This window comes from Callithrix jacchus, chromosome 22, assembly GCF_049354715.1.
Source record: "Callithrix jacchus isolate 240 chromosome 22, calJac240_pri, whole genome shotgun sequence".
NCBI lineage: Eukaryota > Metazoa > Chordata > Mammalia > Primates > Cebidae > Callithrix > Callithrix jacchus.
Genome location: NC_133523.1, coordinates 30,133,222 through 30,158,532, shown reverse-complemented (window position 1 = coordinate 30,158,532; position 25,311 = coordinate 30,133,222). Strand labels below are relative to the sequence as shown.

Here is a 25,311-nt window from a genome sequence, read left to right as displayed (position 1 = left end):
AGGTGTGGCTGCTCCATTCTCTCCTTTGCTTTACTACAGGTGACCTCTGCAGCTTTTCTAAGAGGGGTTTCAAGGTCAAGTATTTTTTCTCTTATCCTTTTTTTATGTATTTATTTAGAGTCTAGGTCTTGCTCTGTTTCCCAGACTGGAGTACGGTGCCATGACCATGGCTCACGGCAGCCTCAAACTCCTGGGCTCAGGTGATCCTCCCATCTTAGCCTCCCAAGTAGCTGAGACTACAGCTGCATGTCACCACGTCTGGCTAAGTTTAAAAAAAATTTTTTTTTTTGTAGACGCAGGATCTTACTATGTTGCCCAGGCTGGTCTTGAACTCCAAGTCTCAAGGGATCACCCCACCTCAACCTCCCAAAGTGCTAGGACTACAAGCATGCACCATTATGTCCAACTAAGTTATTTTAAATTTTTTTAAAACAGGGTCTTGCTATGTTGCCCAGGCTGGTCTCAAACTCCTACCCTCAAGTGATCCTCCTGCTCAGCTCTTATCCTTTTTTCAAAATTTACCAGTGCATGGTAAACTAAAAAAATAAATAAATAAAGATTTTTTTTTTTTTTTTACTTAAATGCATGTTTGAGTCAAACTATGTGCTCATTTTTAGTGCATAGCGTAGTGCAGTAAATCAGCTCCAGTGAACTCCGGTTGGCATGAGTATGTCTCTCCAGGGGTCGAAGGTTACCTGCCTTCAGTATCCTGTTGATCATAAACTGAAACAGACCCCCCTCTAGCCTCAAGGAGTTTGCTCACTACTGATTTTTTGGAGCCATATCATTCCCTGGGATCTTTCCATCCTGGCTTTTCCCAGCTCAGGATTTCTAATCTAATTTATGGTATAAAAATAGTAATGGGATTGGCTAACCCAGCCTGTGTGTTCTTTGCTCCAAGGTACCACCTCAGGATTTTAAATGCTTTGCATCAGATATTGAATATTTAATACACAACTAAGTTGTTGAGTCACTAACAAACAAAGCTTGATTTCCCAGCAGAGGTGTGCCTTGAGTTCCTATAATGCACCCTGCACATGTATCTGTCATGGCCCCAGAGGGTGGGTACAGTTATTCCAGTGTGGGAGAATTTCAGATGATTAGCTATAACCTCAGTGTTTGGAAGGTGTGACTCTTGTGGGCACAGCCAGATGATTAATTAGATTTGAACAGCCGATGTGCCCAACGTCTGTCCTTGAAAATAATTGAAGCCCTTCCAAAAAACAAAAAAAGGATTACTTATGTCCTTCAGAACTTTAATCAAAAAACTTTAAAATTGTTACAATAATTCTTAAAATGTCAGTAATTGCCCTAGTTCTCCATGCATAAAGGGATTTCTTAAGACTTATTTTCCCATGACGACTTGAAATGAAAGAATCCAAGCTGAAAAAGAAGAACTGGAATAATTGGCTTTGATTAATTCAAGTTACTGCTCCCCATTGGAACTGTGGGTGCAGAGAGTTTAGGGCAGCGGATGGACTCTGAAAATACAGTCAGCGATTTAACACATCATACTGTGGGAGCAACAAGCAGTCCTGGAGCTGGGCAGCATTGCCCAGTAACTGGGTCATCCAAGGCTTGATTCTCTCGTGGTTTTAGCACCAGGCACAGTGCTGCGGTTTTGCAGGTAAGATCGTGTGCTCTGGGCCAAAATACAGGAAAGCCTCTTTCTGCAACAATCCACTGAGCAAACCCAACAGGAAGCCCAGGGCCTTGATGCCCAGCTCCTGATGCTCCTCAGCCAGAGACCCAGCCTAACCTGGATAGCCTGAACTCTCCGTGGCAAATTGATGGGCCTGGTGAGTCCTCTTGTCCTGGTGAGTCCTGATGTATGATTCTCTAGCTTCTGAAGGTTGAAGAAAACACTGAAACTTCCCAGCCATTTTATTAGAATCATTATTTTTGAGACAGGGTCTTGCTCTGTTACCCAGGCTGGAGTGCAGTGGCACAGTGATAGCTCACTATAACCTTGAACTTCTGGGTTTCAGCCATCCTCTTGCCTCATGCCTCACTAAGTTTTTAAGTTGTATTGATTTTTCTTTTTGTAGAGACAGGTCTCACTCTATTGGCCAGGCTGACGAAATTTTCCAGCTTTGTTAAGTAAGAATCAGACAGCCGTCATCAGCCTGTGGAGAAAGCATCAGAGTAGCTAAAGAAAAATTCCTTAAAAGCTGATTTTACCTTCTGATTCTGTGGTTGTCCCCAGAATGTTTTTTCATGACCTTTATCCATCCATGTTGAATTTAGAGTAAAGGGTAAAGGAAAAAGCTTATTTTTCCACTACAAGCTGGACAACAGACTTAGAATTGTATTCAAAATGGGTTGATTGGGAAGATATCATGGGCTCACAGACCTGGTGGGAGCTGGAAGACGATCCACCAAGTTCTCAGAGAACTTGGTCGCCGTGTCATCTCAGGAACAGCCCATTGGAGATGCAGCTATATATCTTCCATTTTGACCTCTTCCCACCATGGCCATCACTATCTGTGGATGTCCTGCCATTCTTGTGTGCAGATGCTCTGCCATCTTTAAGATCCAAGGTCTTAAAGTCTACTTAAAGGCAGTGCCTGGACCTGCAATTGGCCAAGTGTGGGTCACAGGCCCCAGCCCCTGGCATCCCAAAGAGGGAAGATTGGCCTCTTTAGCTTCCACAGAGGCCAGGGGCGAGGCAGCAGGGGACAGTGGGACCTCGATCTGAAGTTACACCTCTGCCAAAACCACACAGTAGGGGACAGGTCACTGCTCCTGAGGACTGAGGTGCCCCTACCAGGGGATGCAACTGCAGGGCAGCCAGACCCAACCAATGGCCCCTGCCTGACTGGAAAGGCCAAAGGACACCATGACTAGGCTTCAAGAGCCCAGCCCATGAGGACCCCTCCCTGTTCCCAAGTCCCCAAGCATCTACAGTGGCCCTCACTCAGCTGTCACATCCCAAAATGTGCCCAGGGTTCCCAAGTACCTCCCAGCGAGATGTCAAGTTTCCTACAGCGATCTCCAAGAAAGCCTGCATAGTGCCAGGAACATAACAATTACTCAAAACATGTGTGTTGACTGCGAATATAAAACCAGTGACACATGTGAAATTGCATTGCTCTGTGCTCTGGAAAACCCAGTGCAGTGTCTGGGGAGAAGCCCGGGAGTAGAGCAAACCCATGTTCCCATCTGAGATCCATGTGACCTTGGCCGGTTATTTCTCCTTTCTGGGTCCCAACTTTTTCACCCATGGACAGTAATATTTACCTTGAAGGGTTGTTGGCAAAACTGGAGATAATGTAGGCAAAAATGCCAGCACATATCAAGCATTCAATACACAGTTCAATAATTATAATCAGATGTGGACTTTTTCATATGATCTTCCTCAATCAGACACTTCATGCCATGATTAAAGACAAATGTGTCTTTAAGTTCTTTAGAGAAACTGATTAACCCCAAATTTGCTTTATATCATAGACTATGTAAGTCTTGCAGATATAATTTTTAATGTCCAGAATTTGTATACCTTCATATTATAAAATTGATATTTCTTAATAATTTGTTTTAAACAGTATTATGGAAAAAGATAGCATAACTTGACCCTCTGTCTGGAAAATGTTTCATTCTTTTGGATAACAGCAAAGTCTTTTTTTTTCTCTGAGATAGGGTCTTGCTGTGTTGCCCAGGTTGCTGGAGGGCAGTTATGCAATCATCGCTCCCCTGGACTCAGAAGATCCTCCCACGTCAGCCTCCTGAGTAGCTGGTACTACAGGCAGGTGCCACCATGCCCAGCTCATTTTTATTTTGTAGAGACAGGGTAAGACCTTTTAATCAAGGTTTTTAGTTTGATTTGAGGCAAAAAGATTAAAAGTCTTGGTGCTTGGTTAATTAAGGTACTGACTTTTAAAACTGCTAACAAGTATTTATTGAGTGCTCACTGTATGCAAGGCACAGTCCTAAGCATTTAGTATGCACCAGGGGATAAAAGAGAGGAAGCTCCTTGCCTTCCTGGGGTCCCATTCTAGCTGGGGAAACAGACCACAAATAATAGAAAACAGAGGTAAACTGAACACCGTTTTATTTGTATTATTTTTGGCGTTAATTAACATGTAATAATTGCACATGTGTATGAGAAACAGTGTGATATTTCAGTACATGTATGTATTGAGTAATAATCAAATTAGGATATTTGGCATATCTGTCACCTCATACATTTATCATTTCTTTGTGGTGAGAGCATTCAAAATTCTCTTTTCTAGCTATTTTGAAAAACACAATATTGCTAAACAAACATAATCACCCTGCTGTGCATAGATCATCAATAGATAGGAGAACTTATTTCTCCTATTTAATTGTAACTTTGTATCAATCTCTTCCTATCCCCCCATTCCCTGCCCTCCCCACCACTTACACTATTCTACTCTCTACTTCTATGAGATCAACCTTTGTTTTGAGACACAGTCTACCTCTGTTGCCCAGGCTGAAGTGCCCTGGTGTGATCTCAGCTCACCGCAACCTCCGCTTCCCAGACTGAGGCAATTCTCCTGCCTCAGCCTCCTGAGTAGCTGGGACTATAGGCACATGCCACCATGCCTGGCTAATTTTTGTATTTTTAGTAGAGACGGGGCTTCACCATGTTGGCCAGGATGGTCTCGATCACTTAACCTCGTGATCCACCTGCCTTGGCCTCCCAAAATGCTGGGATTACAGGCATGAGCCACTGCTCCCGGCCCTGACTGCATTCTTTTTCAAGGCTGAATAGTATTCTACTGTGTATATATACTGCCCATTTTTTCAATGATGGACACTTAGGTTGAGTCCATATCTTGGCTATTGTGAATAATGCTGTTATAAAATAGGAGTGCAGAAATCTCTTTGACATACCGATTTCATTTCCTTTGGATCTGTACCCTCTGGTGGGATTGCTGGATCATATGGTAGTGCTATTTTTAATTTGTTGAGGAACCTCCATGCTGTTTTCCATTATTTCTGACTAATTTACACTCCCACTATCAGCGCACGCTGTGTTTAAAGGTGGTAAGTACCGTGGGGGTGGAAAGTGGAGGAGGCTGACAAGGAACAGGCGTGGGATAAAGTACATTTTAAATAGCATGGCTGAGGCCACAGAGAGAAGGCCATATGGAACCACACTTAAGAGTCTCATCAATAGGATCTAAAGACTTAGAGTCCCACCAATAGGATCAAAGCCCCCAAAATGGGCCATGAGATTGGACTATCTAGAACGGCTTTCTAGAGATGTATTACTCTTAAAACTGCCAAATTCCCTTTTTCTCCTACTACATGCTATTGTAGATATAATCACAGTCACTCCCTTGAGAAATGTCTCTTCCCCTCCTCTCCACCTTCTCTTCAAGGAGTATATGTAGGATTTGTGCTCATTGAGGCAGGTAGACTCCTACAAAGGAAAACGTTAAGTTCCTTTCTCTTGACAAGAGATGTGTTCCTGTGGGGAGAATTTTATTGTAACTGAAATTTAAGTAAAACTCACCGAAACAACATGCTTAGTGAATTATCTTTTAAAAGGGGCCTCTCAATCCAAAACATGTGCAAACAAGAGCCAGTGGGATCCACCTGAGAATAGAGTGTGTTCTCCTGTCCATGGATTTAGTAACAGCCACACTTATTTCTAAAAACTCACATGAGATCTGCCAAGAGTTTGCTCTCCTTAGAGGGAAGGGAAAAAGAGGCACTGGCATATGAGGAAATCCCCACCTTCGATTACTGGTATATTCATTAAGCCAAGATTGTCATTTAAACACACACACACACACACACACACACACACACACACACACACACACTGTTTTTGATATAAAATTCTCTGAGAAATCACATGAGGTACACAGATGACAAATCTTCTTAAGAGTTCCAAGGGTGAATCTCCAGTGAGCTCAATTTCTTTTCTTTTTTTCATTTTTCAGCCAAAGCTGCATCTCTGAGCGCTGAGCTCTGCCCCGTGGGAGAAGGAAGAGGAGTTGTTGGCGTTGCTTTTGATTATGGGTTTCCATGGTATCTGGGAAGGGAGAGCAGAAGGGAGGGACTTGGGAATGGCAACTGAGGACTCAGCCAGCTCTGGGATACCTCATGCCCAAATTCTCCTAAAAAATCAGTTGGGGGATCGGGCGTGGTGGCTCACACCTGTAATCCTGGCACTTTGGGAGGCTGAGGCAGGCAGATCATAAGGTCAAGAGATTGAGACCACCCTGGAAGACATGGTGAACCCCGTCTCTACTAAAAATGCAAAAATTAGCCGGGCATGGTGGCACACGCCTGTAGTTTTAGCTACTCGGGAGAATCACTTGAACTCAGGAGGCGGAGGTTGCAGTGAGCCAAGATTGTGCCACTGTACTCCAGCCTGGTGACAGAGCAAGATTCTGTCTGAAAAAAAGAAAGAAAGAAAAAGAAAAAAAGATCAGTTGGGAATAAGGAAGTCACATCCTTAAGAAGAATCCGTGGTGTAAATTAGTTTTGGGTTCCTAAGGGATCAAGACCACATCTGGGTACGTTTCTTGGGTCTATTTCTGTCTTGTTTACCAAAGTTGTTTTCTCTCCTGAATTCTCTCTTCTCAATTTCATAATGAAAAGTAGTCTCTTATCAAAGCTCCTTTTTCTAAAAATAGTCAATTTAATGTTCCTCTGACCATGAAAAATGTAGTCTCTTGGGGGAAATTTTCAGAACTGTTGATGAGGAGTTGAATTAGAAATGCTGTCAGCAGCAGGGAGAGAATCACGCTGATTTGGCCTCTTTGCCACCTGCCTGGCAAGGACCTGACAAGAGGGATATTTGCATTGTACTGATAAAAGTGTTCGTTGTTTAATAAGTAACAAATGAGTATCAGGCTTGTTTGAGGTGCTATCTTTTTCTTCTTTCTTTCTTTCTTTTTTTTTTTGATAGGGTTTTGCTCTATAGCCCAGGCTGGAGTACAGGGTATAATCATAGCTCACTGTAGCCTCAAACTCCTGGGCTCAAGTGATCCTCTTGCCTCAGCCTCCTGAGTAGCTGAGACTACAGTTGTGCACCACCATGCCTGGCTAATTTTTTATTTTTTTGTAGAGATGGAGTTCTCACTGGATTTCCCAGACTCATCTCAAACTCCTGGATCAAGCAATCTTCCCGCCTCAGCCTCCCAAACTACTGGGATTATAGGTATGAGCCACTGCACCCGGCCTTGCTTTACCTTTCTTTCAATGAACTAATAAGTGTACAGCTCTGAAATTTCACCAGGCTAGCACCCAGATCAGGGAAAAGAAATCCCCTTGTGACTCTTATCCCAGTCTCTACCCTCCCTCCCCCTCAGACACTATAAGGTAGTTTTGTCTGTTTGATATAAAATTTGATATAAATGCATTTCCGTGGAATGTGCAGATGGTCCTCTTTCATATCTGGCTCCTGTCATTCCACTTTATGTTCATGAGATTCACCTATGTTGGGAGTAGCAAAAGATAGCTCATTTTTGGGGCTATTATGAACACTTCCATGAATATTGTCCTGCATGTTCTGATGTGCACATGTGCATTTGTGTTGCATATACACCTAGGAATGGAATCCCTGGGTTACAGGATGTGTATCTCTTCATCTTTCGTGTTGCCCAACCATTTCCCAAAGTGGTTCTATCAACTTACACTCAAAGCGTATCAGACACCCAATGTTTTGGGTTGAATGGCAGCCCCCACCAAATTCATATGCTGAAGTCCTAACCTCTACTACCTTAGAATGTGACTGTATATGGAAATAGGGCCTTTAAAAAGATAATTAAGATTAACTGGGTACTGTGGCTCATGCCTGTAATCCCAGCACTTTGGGAGGCTAAGGTGAGCGGATCACCTGAGGTCAGGAGTTTGAGACTAGCCTGGCCAATATGGTGGAACTCCGTCTCTACTAAAAATACAAGAATTAGCTGGGCATGGTGGTGAGCACCTAAAATCCCATCTACTCAGGAGGCTGAGGCTGGAGAATCGCTTGAACCCAGGAGCTGGAGTTTGTAGTGAGCTCAGATCGCACCACTGCACTCCAGCCTGGGCAACAAGAGCAAGACTCCATCTCAAAAAAAGAAAAAAAAAAAGATTAAATGAGTTTATCAGGGTGGACCCTGATCCAATATGACTGATGTCCACATAAGAAGAAATCAGGACACAGACACACACAGAGGGAAGAGTCCGTAAAGACATTGCGAGAAGACAGCCATCTTCAAGCCAAGGAGAGAGAGCGACAGAAGAGACCAACCCTGATGACACCTTGATGGACTTCCAGCCTCCAGGACTATGAAGAAGTAACTTTGTATTGCTTAAGCCACCTAATCTGTGGTACTTTGTTACGCCCACAGATCTTACAAACATTAAAAAGGTAAGAAGAGGATATGATCAACAATGATGCTCCTATGCCAATGAATTTGAAAATTCAGATGAAACTTAGAAAAAAGCACAACCTACCAAAAGTAAAAAAATCTAAATAATCTCTTATCTATTGAATACATTTAATTCCTGATTTAACACCTTCCCACAAAGAAAACTCAAGTCCAGGTGGCTTCACTGGTGGATTCTACCCAGTATTCCAGGAGGATAAATATTTGCTTTTTCAGGGACTGTTAAAAGAAGGAATACCTCCCAACTTGTATGAGGACAGAATGACCTTTATCCCCAAACTAAGAAGGATATTGTAAGGAAAGAAAATTATTAGCCCATCTCTCCCATGAACATAGATGTAAAAATTCTAAACAAAATATTATTGCTATCATTTTATGTGGGATGGCAGTCTCACTATGTTGCCGAGTCTGGATGCAGGAGAAGACTATATCCCAGTTTGGAGACAATCACACAGAGAGAAAACTTTTTTTTCTTATGCAGCCTTTTGTTCTCTTCAGGCCTTCAGTGGATTGGATGAGGCCCATCCGCATAGGAGAGGGCAGTCTGATCCACCATCATCTCCATCATTTCTCAAAGATAATGTCTCTTTTTTTTTTTAGAGACAGGGTCTCACTAAGTTGCCCACTCTGGTGTCAAACTCCTGGGCTCAGGGGATCCTTCCGTGTCATCCTCCTGAGTAGCTGGGATCCCAGGGGCATACCACTGTGCCTGGCTGCAGAGCTCATTCTTTCTCTCCTCATTGCAGTGGTCATAAATCAGTTGACTGTATGTGTCTGTTTTTTGGATTCTATGTGCTTTTCCACTGGTCAGTTTGTCTGTTCTCATGCCAGTACTGATGCAGAGCAGGTGAGCTCAAGATAAGGGTGTAGCCCAGGAGGTTCTTTGCTTTGCCCAGGAAAGAATTCAAAGGCTAGCCAAAGGTAAAAGAAAACAGCTTTATTGAAGCGGTAGTGTTACAGGATCTCACATGGAGTAGTCTTCTAACAGAGCATCACTTAACTCATGAGACAATCCCATAGTCATGACCAGTCTTTACTGAAGAACAGTCAAAAATGAAAATGACAAAACTCTAATATTGTAAGTAAGTTAATAGGAAAATAGAACTTGACTTGCCAAAAGAAAGTGTCTTGCATAGAGAGTCTGAGGATTTACCAATTTCATAAACTGGAATTGGGGTCAAAATGGATGGGGTATTTCCAGCTACTCAGGAGGCTGAGGCAGAATTGCTTGAACCTGGGAGGCAAAGGCTGCTGTGAACTGAGATCGTGCCACTGCACTCCAGCCTGGCAACAGAGACTCTGTTCCAAAAAAAAAAAAAAAAAAGAGTTAGGACTGCCATCAGATGATGGGTTTGGATCCCATCTCAAGACTTTTTTTTTTTTTATTTAAGAAAAGAATTAAATCCTGGTAAAATATGATAAGATAAAATTCACCACCATAACCAATCTTAAGTATATGTTTCAGTTGTAGTAAATGCATTCATATTGTTGTACAACCAATCTCCAGAACTCTTTTCATCTTGCAAAGCTGAAACTGTACCCACTAAACAATCCACTCCCCTCTGCGCCTGGCAACCACCATTTTGCTTTCTGTTTCTGTAAGTTTGCTACTCTAGGTACCTCATATAGCATTTGCCTAGAATATACATGATTTGATATTTGCGACCAGCTTATTTCATTTAGCATAACATCCTCAAGGTTCATTCATACATACTGTAGCATGTACCAGAATTTCCTTCCTTTTTAAGGCTGTATAATACTCCATTGCATGGACATACCATCTTTTGTTTATTCATTTATGCATTGATAGGCTCTTGGGGTGCTTCTGCTTTCTGGCTATTGAATAATGCTGCTGTGAACATGGATGTGAAAATCTCTTGTTGAGACCCTGCTTTCAATTCTTTCCGGTCTGTATTCAGAAGTGAAATTGCTGGATCATATAGGAGTTCTATTGTTAATGTCTGGAGAAACCACCATATTGTTTTCTTCAGTGACTGCAACTTTTCACCTTTTTTTCTGAGATGGAGTTTCACTCCGTCACCCAGGCTAGAATGCAATGGCACAATCTCAGCTCACTGTAACCTCTGCCTCCTGGGTTCAAGAGATTCTCCTGCCTCAGTCGCCTGAGTACCTGGGACTACAGGCGTGCACCACCACACCTGGCTAATTTTTGTATTTTTAGTAGAGGGGGGTTTCCCCAAGTTGGCAGGCTGGTCTTGGAATCCTGACCTCAGGTGATCCACCCGCCTCAGCCTCCCAAAGTGCTGGGATTATAGGTGTGAGCCACTGTGCCCAGCCACCTTTTGACATTTCTACCAGCAATATGTGAATGTTCTAATTTCTCTACATCCTCACCAACACTTGTCATTCTCTCTCTCTCTCTTTTTTTTTTTTTTTTTTTTTTGAGATGGAGTCTTGCTCTGTCACCCAGGCTGGAATGCAGTGGCACAATCTTGGCTCACTGCAACCTCCACCTCCTGGGTTCAAGTTATTCTCCTGCCTCAGCCTCCTGAATAACTGGCATTACAGGTGCATATCACCACACCCAGCTAATTTTTGTATTTTTAGTAGATACAGGGTTTCACCATGTTGGTCAAGCTGGTCTTGAACTCCTGACCTCATGATCTGCCCACCTCAGTCTCCCAAAGTGCTGGAATTACAGGCGTGAGCCACCACTCCCAGCCCATTCTCTTTTTTAAAATGATAATAGCCATCATAGTAAGTAAGCTTGGATGTGTTAACGCTCATGTGTGATTGGGAAATTATAGACCTGTTTAGTGGAATCTACAAATGGCAGAGAGTATGAGTGTCAGAGACTGTGGCCATAGTTGGTAGCAGCACAGCCACAAAGAGACACTGAAGAGGCCCCCACAGGAGATGGCCACAGACCAACTAGTGCCAGAGAACCCGAAAAGGCCAGAGAGAGACACGGCTGCCCAGATGAGGGAAGTACAGTAGAGCCACACCCAGAAAACTGTGCTTAGCTAGGGCAGCTTTCTACCACAAGCATGTAGAGTTTTCTGGCTGGCAGCGTGCAAAGAGGAACCAAAGCTATTAAAAGAATGGAGGAATTGGTCCATCACGAAAGACTAAAGCTCCAAGGGGTAGTTTGGGTCATCTGTGTCCACTGTTTACAATTATATAATGAGAAAAACCAACCAAGCAATTTTTTTTTTAAGGAAAAGGATGCTTCAGTAGGGAATATATGCTAGCTATATTGCAAAGACTTGGAAACAGCAGTTGAGTTCAATATTAAACCAAAAAATATTAGCATAATACAAAATGAGGAATAGTTTCGCCAGAAAGTGAGGAAGTGCTATTTTTGGAAATCTCTCTGATGAAAATAGTTTGTCTTATTGAAAGCAAAGTTCCATCTTTCTACAGATCCATCAAGTAACAGAAGAATGCTCAGTTACGGCTTCTTTGTTTCTTGTTTTTGTTTTTAATTTGTCATTCAAGACCAGGCACAGTGGCTCACTGTGTAATATCAGCATCTTTGAGATGCCTAGGAGGAAGGATGGCATGAGGCTAAGAGCTCAAGACCAGCCTGGCCAACATAGCAAACTCCCCATCTCTATAATAAATAAGTAAATAAATAAATAAGCCAGACGTGGTGGCACACACTTATGGTCCCAGCTACTCAGGAGGCTGAGGCAGGAGGATCACTTGAGCCCACGGGTTTAGGGCTGCAGTGAGCTATGATTGCTGCACTGTACACCAGGCTGGAGGAGAAACTAAACTCTCTCAAAAAAGATAAAACAGCACTTTGGGAGGCTAAGGCGGTCAAATCACGAGGTCAGGAGTTTGAGACCAGCCTGGCCAACATAGTAAAACCCCGTCTCTACTAAAAATACAAAAATTAGCTGGGCGTGGTGGCGTGTGCCTATAGTCCTAGCTACTCAGGAGACTGAGGTAGGAGAATCGCTTGAACCTGGGAGGCAGAGGTTGCAGTGAGCCAAGATTGCACTATTGCACCATACTCCAGCCTGGGTGCAGAAAGACTCCATCTCAAAAAAAAAAAAAAAGACAAAATACACACCTATATTATAATACCACACCTTGGGAGGCTGAGGCAGGCTGATCACTTGAGGTCAGGAGTTCGAGACCAGCCTGGCCAACATGGCCAAATCCCATCTCTACTAAAAATACAAAAATTAGTCAGGGGTGGTGGCACATGCCTGTAAACCCAGCTACTTGGGAGACTGAGCCAAGAGAATCTGTTGCACCCAGGAGGTGGAGGTTGCAGTGAGCCAAAATGGCACCACTGTACTTCAGCCTGGGTGACAGAGCAAGACTCCATCTCAAAATAAATAAATAAATAAAATTTTAACAATTATTTGCACAATTGGCAAAACAATATTACAATTGAAGGCAAAAGTCCCCCACAGTTCTATCAGCTGTTTAAATCAATATTTCTGTAGATACATGGTGCCCTCTAGCCTACGTCCATACACATAGTCAATGTTTACAGATTTGGGGTAACAGCGATAGAATTTTCTTCTTCCTATCTTACTTAACATGACATCATGAGTAATTTTCTGTCTCGGTGGAATATTTTCCCGCCCTCCCTTCTGACTTCTTCTGTTGAAAACAGTGCTAAAATGCCGTCTTGGTATAAATATACTTGTAGGCTGGTAATTTTATAAAATAATTTCAGAAGATAGATTGTGAAGAGTTGCCATTTCTGGGTCAAAGGAAGCTTTTTTTTTTTTTGAGACAGGGTCTTTGTCACCTGGGCTGGAGTGCAGTGGCGCAATCTCGGCTCACTGCAACCTCAGCCTCCCATGCTCAAGCAGTCCTCCCACCTTAGACTCCTGAGTAGCTGGGACTACAGGCCTGTGCCACCATGTCTGGCTAATTTTTTGTCTTTTTTGTAGAGACAGGGTTTTGCCATGTTGCCCAGGCTGGTCTCAAACTCCTGGGTTCAAGCAATCCACCAGCCTCAGCCTCCTAAAGTGGTGAGATTACAGGCGTGAGCCACTGTGCCCAGCCACATGTATTTTCTTTTTATCTGAATGATATTGCCAAATTATTTCCCCAAAGCATTGCTGCAATTGTGTTTCTACCCACATGTATTCTTAACAGCCAGCCACTCTTTAATTTTTGCCAATCTGATGAGCTTTTCCTTTAAAAAACTGCTCCAGTTTGTTTAATTGGCATTTCCCTGATTACTAGTGAAACTGATCTTTTCACGTATTTATTGGCTATTTAAATTTCTCTGCCTCTGAAAAATCTATTAAATTCCTTCCTCATTTTCCCACTGAATTTTTTGTGCTTTTCGTCTCAATTTGAGGCTGTCTGTGGATGCAGGATATTAACCCTTCCTCTGCCATATGTATTTCAAGTACTTTTCCCAGCATGGGCTTCTCAGCCCCCTTTGATCCTGAGTCAGAAAAATAAATACTCTTCATCATTGGAAAGGAGAATGAGTCCAATTTGCTGCCTCTGTGGGCAACTTGCTCTATCATCTAACCGCTCTTCAACTGGTTGATTCTCTTCAAAATGGGAAAAAGAGTCTTTGCTGATGTGGAGGCTGGAACTGAAAGACCGAAGTCCCTGCATGAATGAAGGTGTGAAGCTGAGTGGGCTGGAGAAGAACACAGGTATGTCTGGAGAGAGAGAAGCAGGGGCTGGATCATGCTGGACCTGGTAGGGCTAAGGGTAGGTATAAGTGCAAAGGGAAGTTATGCACTGGATTGTTTTTGCAGCAGTGCCTCTGGATGGAGAATGTATTGGAAGGGAACAGGAAGGCAGGCATGGAGCCCAGTTAAGAGGACATCATTATGGTCCAGGTGGGAGACTGCAGTGATTTGGACTAGGGTATTGGCAGTGGAGATAAGAAGATGATAGGTAGCCAGGTGTGGTGGCTCATGCCTGTAATCCCAGCACTTTGGGAGGCGGAGGTGGGTGGATCACAAGGTCAGGAGTTCAAGACCAGCCTGACCAATATGATGAAACCCCATCTCTACTAAAAATATAAAAATTAATTGGGCATGGTGGTGCATGCCTATAATCCCAGCTACTCAGGAGGCTGAGGCAGGAGAATCACTTGAACCCAGGAGGTGGAGGTTGTGGTGAGCCTAGATCATGCCACTGCACTCCAGCCTGGGTGAGAGTGAGACTGAGCGACAGAATGAGATCCTATCTCAAAAAAAAAAAAGAAGAAGTCGATAGGTATATTGAGATACTGAGCCAAAGAGGAGTAAATAGGTTATAAGAGATTAGGCACGGAGACATAAGAAAGAAGGAGAGGTAGAAACTGGCTTCTCAAATTCTGGCTTAAGTAGCTGGAAAGAAGGGGCAGGTTGGGGGCAGGAGGTAGGTTCAGGGGAAAACAAGATCTCGTCTTAGACTTGTTAAATCTGAGATACCTGTGAAATAGACAGATGGAGAGATCGGATGTGAGATGATCATGCTCAGACTTGGCCTCTGGGCTGAAGACACGAATTTGGGACTAAACAGCAAAGTGATTATATTTAAAGCTGGGGGAGAGGATTAGAGTCTCCGGAGGAAAAGTGCAGACTGAGGAGATAAGTGAGACTGGCCCTGAGAGAGGAGGAGCTGATGCAGGAGTCTGGAAGCATCGGGTGGATGCCAAGAGAGGAAGCATTTCACCAATGGGAGGCTGCGGCACGCTACCGAGGACCATGGGAGAGGCTGCTGCTGGGTCTAAGAACGGGGAGGGGCCTTTCCAACAGCAACTGCAGTAAAGTGTGGGGAGCAGATGAGACTGCATTGGGAACTTAATGAAAGGTGAGTAAGCAGAGACATTGTTTGGAGACAACTGTCAGAAAGTTGAGTTGTGAGTGAAGAGTCAAGAAGTAAAGGCCAGGCTCAGTGGCTCACACCTATAATCCCAGCACTTTGGGAAACCAAGACAAGAAGATCGCTTGAGGCCAGGAGTTCAAGGCCAGTCTGAGCAACATAGCGAGGCCCTGTCTTACAAATAATAAAAAAAATTTAGCTGGGTGCAGTGGTGCATGCCTGTGGTCCCAGCTACTAAGGAGGCTGAGGTAAGAGGATAGCTTGAGCCCTGGAAGTCGAGGCTGCAGTGAGCTGTGATTGTACCACTGCATTCCAGACTGGGAGACAGAGCTAGACTCTGTCTCAAAAAAGAAAATAAATAGATAGGTGGAAAGGTGTGTAGTCAGAGATAGGCATTTTGTTTTCTTAAGTGGGGGACCCTAGAGTGTAACTCAGTGCAGGTGGGGTGGTATCCCTGAGAAGGTGGAAGACAATTCTTCGAGAGCATGACAACAGGGCTTGTCCAGGGGCAGAAGGAGCATCACCTCCCTTGTCACAATAGAAGGAACAAAAGAGAAGATGGGTGAAGATTGCTGATGGGAGAAGAATGAAGATAAAGTTCATCTCATGAAATTTCAGAATAGCAAAGAGAAAAGAAAATCTTGCCAAACAGAGACAGGAAATCAGGCACAGAAGAATGAGAATCATATTAACATCGTGTCTGTCATTCACAACACTGGGTGCTACGAGATGATGGAACACACTACAGATAGTTATAAAAGAAGGCCGGACGCAGTGGCTCACGCCTGTAATCTCAGCACTTTGGGAGGCCAAGTTGGGCGGATGTGAGGTTGGGAGTTCAAGACCAGCCTGACCAACATGGTAAAACCCTGTCTCTACTAAAAGTACAAAAATTAGCCAGGCATGGTGGTGCCTGCCTGTGATCCCAGCTACTCTGAAGGCTGAGGCAGGAGAATCACTTGAACCCAGGAGGCACAGGTTGTGGTGAACCAAGATCACGCCATTGCATTCCAGCCTGGGCAACAAGAACAAAACTCCATCTCAAACAAAACAAAAAGATAGTTCTGAAAGAAATACGACTTTTAAGCCAGGCATGGTGGCATACGCCGGTAATCCCAACACTTTGGGATACTAAGGCGGGAGGATCACTTGAGGTCAGGAGTTCGAGACCAGACTCGCCAACATGGTGAAACCCCGTATCTACTAAAAATACAAAATTTAGCCTGGTGTGGTGGTGGATACCTGTAATCCCAGCTACTCAGGAGGCTGAGGCATTAGAATCTCTTGAACCTGGGAGGCAGAGGTTGCAGTAAGTCGAGATTGCACCACTGCACTCCAGCCTCGGTGACAAAGATGACTCTGTCTCAAAATAAATAAATACAATATTTTAACCCAGAGCTCTACACCAAGTCAAACCAGCATGCAAATGGCAAGCACAAAATAAAGACATTTTTAGTGATCTAAAGACCCTTAAAGAAGTCCCTGAAATTTTTCTTATAAGACAAATTCCAAGTCAGAAAATGAATCCATGAGAAAGATAGGTGATATTAAAAACAATGACAAGCAAAAAAAAAAAAACTAGGGTGGGGACATGAACTTCTAATTAAAGATAAATAATTGCTGGCTTTTTTTAAAAAGGTAGTCCAAAACTCAAGTTCAGATGATGTAACATGAGAGATGGATGGGAAGAGAAGGAGGAGAGGCTACTAAGTTCTTTGGCTTGTTCAGGGCAAGAAAGATACTGGGTACCACTAAATATTGGTAGAAAAAATATGTTCTAAAAATGTGACTGCAGGCCGGGTGTGGTAGCTCACACCTGTAATCCCAGCCCTTTGGGAGACTGAGGCAGGCGGATCACCTGAGATCAGGAGTTTAAGACCAGCCTGGCCAACATGGTGAAACCTCATCTCTACTAAAAATATAAAAATTAGCCAGGCGTGGTGGCGCATGCCTGTGCTACTCAGGAGGCTGAGGCAGGAGAATTGCTTGAACCTGGGAGGCAGAGGTTGCAGTGAGCTGAGATCACACCATTGCACTCCAGCCTGAACAACAAGAGCAAAACTCCATCTCAAAAAAAAAAAAAAAAAAAAAAAAGTGATTGTAATCCTAGAAGAAAAAAAGATGTATAAATTCTATATATCCTAATTCCCAGAGGGAAAAAGAATGGAAGAAAGAAAATCCTGTTCATCAAGGAAAGGAAAATATTTTTTTAATGAAAAAAGACAACAAAAGAAAAATACTTCTATATAGCAATAAAAATAAGAAACAAAATAAGATGGTACAAACAGTTTCAAATATATCTCATTAAGGACAGTGAAGAAGTGACTTACTAGAAAAACATAGTTACATTTCTGGGTAACATTGTCTTTTTTGGAAGGTGTTGAGAAACACCTCTAAAACTCTCTCTCTTTTTTTAGAGAGAGAGAGAGTCTCTCTCTGTTGCCCAGGCTGGAGTGCAGTGGCAATCATAGCTCACTTCAGTCTTGACCTCCTGGGCTGGGACCACGGGCACGTGCCGCCACACTCAGCTATTTTTTTTAAGAGATGAGGATCTCACTGTGTTGCCCAGGCTGGTCTTACCTATTTGGCCTCAAGTGATTCTCTCACCTCAGCCTCCAAAAGCATTGTGGTTATAAGTGAGTTACCATGCCTGGCTAACTCTTTATCAATAAATATGGTAGTTACTATGGCTGCATAATAAATTACCCCAAAATTTAATGGCATCAACCATCTATTTTGCTCGTGGATTTTATGGATGGGGAATTCAAATGGTACAATGAAGATGGCCTGTTTTTGCTTTAGGATGTTTGGGCACTTGGTTGGAAGACTTGTAAGCTGGGAATTGCAGTCATCCTAGGGTTGGTTCATTCCTATGTCTGGCAATTGATCCTGGCTGTTGGCTGGGAGCCTCCTTTCCTCTCCACGTGGCTTGGGCTTCCTCACATGGTGGCTAGGTTCCAAGGACATGGATTCCAACAGGAAAAGAGCCAGATGGAAGCTGGAACAGAGCACAGCACCAGAACCACATTCTGCTTGTTAGAAGCACATCACTAAGGCCAGCTCACATTTGAGGGCAGGGGAATTAGACTCCACCTTTAGTGAGAAAAGTGGCGAGGAATTTGTGGACATGTTTTAAAACCATCATAATGACCAGATGGAATTATTTTTGGTAAAACTTAAAATGGACTGTGCACAGTGGCTCATGCCTGCAATTCCAGCATTTTGGGAGGTCAAGGCGGGGACAGATCACTTGAGATCAGGAGGTCGAGAGCAGCCTAGCCACCATGGTGAAACCCCATCTCTACTAAAAATACAAAAAATTATCCAGGCATGGTGGTGCACACCTGTAATCCCAGCTATTCACCAAGGAGGCTAAGGCACAATAATTGCTTGAGCCCAGAAAGCACAGATTGCAGTGAGCTGAGATTGTGCCACTACACTCCAGCCTGAGCAACAGAGTGACAGAGCAAGACTCTGTCTCAAAACAAACAAACAAAAACTTAAAATACACTATATACATAAACTTTAATTCTACAGCACATGATAATACACTAAACAAAGATGATACACGGCATACAGACAACTTTAAAACAATCTTAGTGGTTTGTTGTTGGGATTCACTCGGGGTGGCCGGCAAAATATTGAGAGGAGTATTAGGGAAGTCATAAGCTTTGAGTGAACTTTAAATTCTGATAATGGTCACTGTTATTTCTCCCCTTTTTCTCTGTCTCTTCTGCACTCTCTCCTAATTTGTCATTAACAAGCTGTTAAATTTTGCAAGTTCCTTTTTTTTCAGCTCCCAGATCAGGTAAATTTATAAGAACTTCAATCAAGAAAATCAGCTACTTGCTGTTTAGAAGAGATATGGGTAAGACAAACTAAAAATAAAGTCCTTGAAATAAAAAGATGTAAAAAATCAACCAGACAGCCTAAGAAAAATAATTCAGAGTAGAAACATTAGGGAATATCATGTTCATTAACCTTGTAAGTAATCAGGAAAATAGAAGTTAAAGCAGCAATGAGCTATCAAACAACTAAAATTTAAAAATACTTATAATATCCATTATTTGATATTATGAAATATTATTGAAAGATGTATGTATTCATTATTGGTGAATGTATAAAACTGTGAAGCCTTTCTGGAAAATAATGTGTATCTGTTAAATTTTATTTTTCTTTTCTTTTTTTTTTTTTTTTTATTTTGAGACAGAGTCTTGCTCTGTCACCAGGCTGGAGTGCAGTGGCATGATCTCAGCTCACTGCAACCTCCGCCTCCCAGGTTAAAACAATTCTCCTGCTTCAGCCTCCCAAGTAGCTGGGACTACAGACATGCACCACCACACCCAGCTAATTTTTTTTATTTTTAGTAGACATGGGTTTTCACTGTGTTAGCCAGGATGGTCTCGATCTTCTAAACTCATGATCCACCTGCCTCGGCCTCCCAAAGTCTTGGGATTACAGGCGTCAGCCACTGCTCCTGGCCTTCCTTTTTTTTTTTTTTTTTTTTTTAAAGAGACAGTGTCTTGATGTATCACCTAGCCAGGAGAGCAGTGGTGCGATCATAGCTCACTGCCGTCTTGAACTCTCAGGCTCAAGCAATCCTCCCACCTCAATGTCCCAAGCAGCTGGGAACACAGGTGTGTGCCACCACACCCAGCTAAGTTTTTAGAGACAGGGTCTTACTATGTTGCCCACTCTGGTCTCCAACTCCTGGCTCCAAGCAATCCTTCCACCTCGGCCTCTCAAAATGCTGGGATTACAGGCGTGAGCCACTGCTCCTGGCCTCTGTTAAATTTTAAAGCCCACACCCTTAAGTATTCAGCCTACACACGTCTTTACAATATAATATTATATCATGCAGTATTTTTAAAGCAAAGGAATATCTCTGTGTAATAACACAGAGAGCTCTCCAAAACACAATGTTAAGTGAAAAAGCAAGCAGCAGAGCAATACATACTTCACCAACCCTTTTATTTTTAAAGTTACAAAGCGAAATGATGTGTCTACATCTTGTTATGTATGTTCATCCTTATATATCACAGAAAAATGTGAAGAAATCTTTGCATCAAACTGGTAACAGTGGCTTCCTCTTAGGACTGTGGTAGGATTCAAAATTTGGGATAAGAGGGTAATTTAAAATGTTTTCCTCTACACCTCACTATACTTTGATTTTCTTAAAGATAAAATACACATATATCATCTGTATAACTTAAAAATTAAAAGGGCTGGGCCGAGTGGCTCCTACCTGTAATCTCAGCATTTTGGGAGACTGAGGCAGAAGAATTGCTCAAGGACAGGAGTTTGAAACCAGCGTGAGCAACACAGCAAGATTCCACCTATAAAAAAAATTTTTTTTTAATAGCTGGGCATGGTGGTGTATACCTGTAGTCCCAGATTCTCAGGAAGCTGAGGTGGGAGGCTCGCTTGAGCTGAGGAGGGATCTGAGGCATCTCAGGAGTTTGAGGCTGCAGTGAACTACGAATGTGCCATTGCACTCCAGCCTGGGTGACAGGGCAAAGCCCGTCTCTCAATAAAATAAAATAAACGCGTTTTCTTGTTTTGTAATTTTACTGGTAACTTACTTACTAAGATATAATTCCCATACCATAAAATTCACCCGTTTTAAGTGTACAATTTAATGACTACTTTTTTTATTCACAGAGTTGTACAACTATCAGCACAATCAGTTTTAGAACATTTTCTTCACTCTCAAAACCAGCTCTGTCCCCTTTAGCTATCGTGCGACATCCCCAATTAACCCCTCCTCCCAACCCTAGGCAGCCATTAATCTCCTTTCTGTCTCCACAGATTTGTGTGTTCAGGACACTTAATATAAATGGACTCATAAACTGTGTCATCTTTTGTAATTTTCTTCTGCCACTTTGCATAATATGTTCAAGATTCGGGCCAGGCGTCGTGGCTCACACCTATAATCCCAGTACTTTGGGAGGCTGAGGCGAGTGGATCACTAGGTCAAGAGATCGAGACCATCCTGGTCAACGTGGTGAAACCCCATCTCTACTAAAAATACAAAAATTAGCTGGGCATGGTGACACAGCCTGTAGTCCCAGCTACTCAGGAGGCTGAGGTAGGAGAATTGCTTGAACCCAGGATGCGGAGGTTGCAGTGAGCCGAGATCACACCACTGCACTCCAGCCTGGGTAATAAGAGCGAAACTCCATCTCAAAAAAAAAAAAAAGATTCATCTATGTGGTACTGCATATCAGCATGTTATTCCTTTTCACAGCCAAGTAATATTCCATCATATGGATATACCACGTTTTGTTTATTCTTTCAGCAGTGGGTGAGCATTTAGGTTGGTTTCACCTTTTGACTGTTATACATAATACTACCATAAGTAGTCATGTATGAGATTTTGTGTGGACTTATATGGTTCGGCTATGTCTCCACCCAAATAATTCCCGAGTATTGTGGGAGGGACTTGGGAGATAATGGAATCATGGGGGTGGGTCTTTCCCATGCTGTTCTTATGATAGCGAATAAGTCTCATGAGATCTGATGGTTTTATAAAGGAGAATTTCCCTGCATGAGCCCTCTCTTCCCTGCCACCATGTAAGACATGCCTTTTGCCTTCTGCCATGATTGTGAGGCCTCCCCAGCCAACTGAAACTGTGAGTCCATTAAACCTCTTTTTTTCTTTATAAATTACCCAGTCTCGGGCATGTCTTTATCAGCAGCGTGAAAACAGACTATTACAACAGATTTTCATTTCTCTTGCCTATATACGTAGGCATGGAATTGCTGGGTCAAATGGCAGCTTTCTTGGAGAAACTGCCAGAGTGCTTTCCAAAGTGGCTGCACCATTTTACATCCCCACCAGCAGTGTATGAGGGTATCAGTCTCCCCATGCCAACACTTACTAGCTGTCTTTTTTATTAGAGGCTTCCTAGCAGGTGTGAAGCGAGTATCCCATTGTGTTTTTATTTGCATTTCCCTGAAGAATAATGATGTTGAGCATCCTTTCATGTGCTTACTGGGCAGTTGTAGAGCTTCTTTGAAGAAATTTTTATTCAATTTTTTTGTCCATATTTTAACTGGGGTAATTTTATTCTTGAGTTTTAAGAGTTCTTCATGTATTCTAGATACAAGTCCCTTATCAGCTGTATGATTTGCACATATGTTCCACCATCGTGTTAGTTGTTTCACTTTCTTGAGTTTTTTGTTTGTTTTGTTTTGTTGTTTTATTTTTGAGATAGCATCTCCCTCTGTCGCCCATGTTGGAGTGCAGTGGCACAATCATAGCTCCCTGCAGCCTTAAACTTCTGGGTTCAAGAAAAACACTAAACTCTGAGAGCAGACAGTTTTATAGGAGCATGACTCATGCTGGTTTTCATTTAACTGTTATTGCACCTTGACTAAGATTAAGGGGGGAAAAAGAGTACATTTGGAATGTAAGCTAAATCAATTATAATACAAATTGGGTTCTAAAGATATGCTGGTTGAAACTCAGTTTGTTCAGTGTGGCCTTTCCCTTTTGGCTAAGCAGATGAGGATTGGGGAAAAAAAAAAAAAAAAAAAAAAAAAAAAGGAAAGAGCGCGCCCCTGGTCCCCAGGGCTCTGCACTGAAATCTGGGCTATGGGGGTGTTATTTGGCCAAAAGGGAGTGTCTGGACAGTTTTGTAGGCTATATGCCTTCCAAGTGACCTTTGGAGTTTTGACTGAAAATGGTAAAGACGAGAGTAATTAGAGAGGTGGGATGGGACAATCCTGCCACACCTACAGTCCCTGAAGTGCTAAATCAACACAACAGGAAACTTCATTTTATATTTGAGAGAAATGGGCTCATGTTGTATGAAAAACTTTCCTGTAACTGAGTACTGCATAGGGTTTTTTAGGGCCACCAATAAAAATAAGGTACTGTTAGCCGGGTGCAGTGGCTCACGCCTGTAATCCTAGCATTTTGCGGGGGCTGAGGCAGGTGGATCACCTGAGGTCAGGAGTTTGAGACCAGTCTGGCCAACATGGCAAAACCCTGTCTCTACTAAAAATACAAAATTTAACCAGGTGTGGTGGTGTTTGCCTGTAATCCTAGCCACTCAGGAGGCTGAGTCAGGAGAATCACTTGAACCTAGGAGGTGGACATTGCAGTGAGCCAAGATCACACTACTGCACTGCACTCCAGTCAGGGTTACAGAGACTCCATCTAAAAAAAAAAAAAACCTGTGACTTAGTGTATATACTGTGTATGTTCTTCATATGGGAAAACTCACAAATCGCTAAACAATCCATTTTTAGAGCATATTTCCATGTCTACATAGGCATATGTATGTATTCATGTAATATGTATGAATGATCAATGAATATACCAGAGGTTCGTTGGTTGGTTTGAGACACGATCTCACTCTCACCTAGACGTCTGGAGTGCAGTGGTACAATCACAGCTTACTGTAGCCCCTACTTCCCAGGCTCAAGCAACCCTCCCACTTCAGCTCTGAGTAGCTGGTACTACAGGCACATGCCACCATGCCTGGCTATAAATATTTTATTAATTTTTTGTCCAGTTGGGGTCTCACTCTGTTGCTCAAACTGGCCTCAAATTCCCCGGCTCAAGTGATCTCTCTTGGCCTCCCAAAGTGCTAGGCGTGAACCACCACACCCATCTTTCTGTAAGTGTTCATACAGCCTTTTTCTCCTCCTTTTCGACAGACAAAGAAGATTATGAACCAGCTGTCCCATGTTCATTTAACCATCGTTCTATTTTATAATTATAAACAATGTCGGCCAGGCGAGGTGGCTCACTTCTGTAATCCCAGCACTTTGGGAGGCCAAGGTGGGTGGATCATCTGAGGTCAGGAGTTTGAGACTAGCCTGGCCAATATGGTGAAACCCTGTCTCTACTAAAAATACAAAAGTTAGCTGGGCTTAATGGTGGGTGTCTATAATCCCAGCTACTCAGGAGGCTGAGGCAGGAGAATTGCTTGAACCCAGGAGGTGGAGGTTGCAGTGAGCTAAGATCACGCTGTTGCACTACAGCCTGGGTGACAGAGGGAGACTCTGTCTCAAAAAAAAAAAAAAGTTACAGTCAATATTCCTTGTAGCCCAGTTAATATCCAACATGTACCCCTTTGCGTATACATAAGAGTTTATGGGATTCAATTTCTGGAAGTGGAATTGCAAGTTGAAATAAAAATGACATTTTAAAATTAGGTAAGTATTGCTAAATTATCCTCCCAAGAGGTTGTATCAATATAGAATCCTACCTATTTGCCCTATTCATTGATCAGTCCAGCATATTAAATATTTTCATCTTCACCTGTCCAATGGTGTAGTTTAAATTCGTGTATCATTTTCAGAGTATTAGCATTTTTAAGCATGTTTAAAATCTATTTGCATTTCCCTCTTTTTAATAGACAGAGTCTCACTTTGTCACCCAGGCTGGAATACAGCGGCACAATCAGCTCACTGCAACCTTGAACTCCTGAGTTCAAGGGATCTTCTTGCCTCAACCCCCAAGTAGCTGGGATTACAGGCATGCAACATCACGCTTGGCTAAGCTTTTATTTTCAGTAGAGACAATATCTCACTATGTTGCCCAGGCTGGTCTTGAACTCCAAGCCTCAAGCTATCCTCCCAACTTGGCTTCCCAAAGTCCTGGGATTACAGGCATGAGCCACCACACCCCCTGTATTTACTTTTTAAAATAAACTGTCTCTATACTCCAGTTTTCTTTTGGATTGCAATTCTTTTTATATTGATTCTTAGAAGTTCTCTCTCTCTCTCTTTTTTTTTTTTTGAGATGGAGTCTTGCTCTGTCACCCAAGCTGCAGTGCAGTGGCACAATCTCGGCTCACTGCAACTTCTGACTCCCGGGTTCAAGTGATTCTCTTGCCTCAGTCTCCCAAGTAGCTGGGATTATAGGCACCTGTCACCGCACCCAGCTACTTTTTTTATTTTTAGTAGAGATGGGGTTTCACCATCTTGGTGAACTGCTAACCCTGTGATCCACCTGCCTCAGCCTCCCAAAGTGCCAAAATTATAAGCATGAGCCACCACACCAATCTCCAGATATTTTTATTTAGAAAATATGGTCACTGAAAAGCATTTGGAAGTTGTTATAAAACTATACCATCCACTATGGCATTATATAACTTGTAGAGTAAATTAAGGTGACTTAAAACAGTTTACAGTGACAACATGTTTTTGTTACTTAAAAACTATAAAATTAATA

General features: G+C 42.7%; 1 long non-coding RNA gene across 1 annotated transcript; it reads left to right on the top strand.

Moving 5' to 3' along the window:
• Positions 1-491: 491 nt before the first annotated feature.
• LOC144580954 (uncharacterized) lies at positions 492-25,109 on the top strand. Its single transcript, XR_013531354.1, has 3 exons — positions 492-6,003; positions 7,049-18,990; positions 20,784-25,109. It is a non-coding gene; the product is annotated as an uncharacterized LOC144580954 (long non-coding RNA).
• Positions 25,110-25,311: the final 202 nt, after the last annotated feature.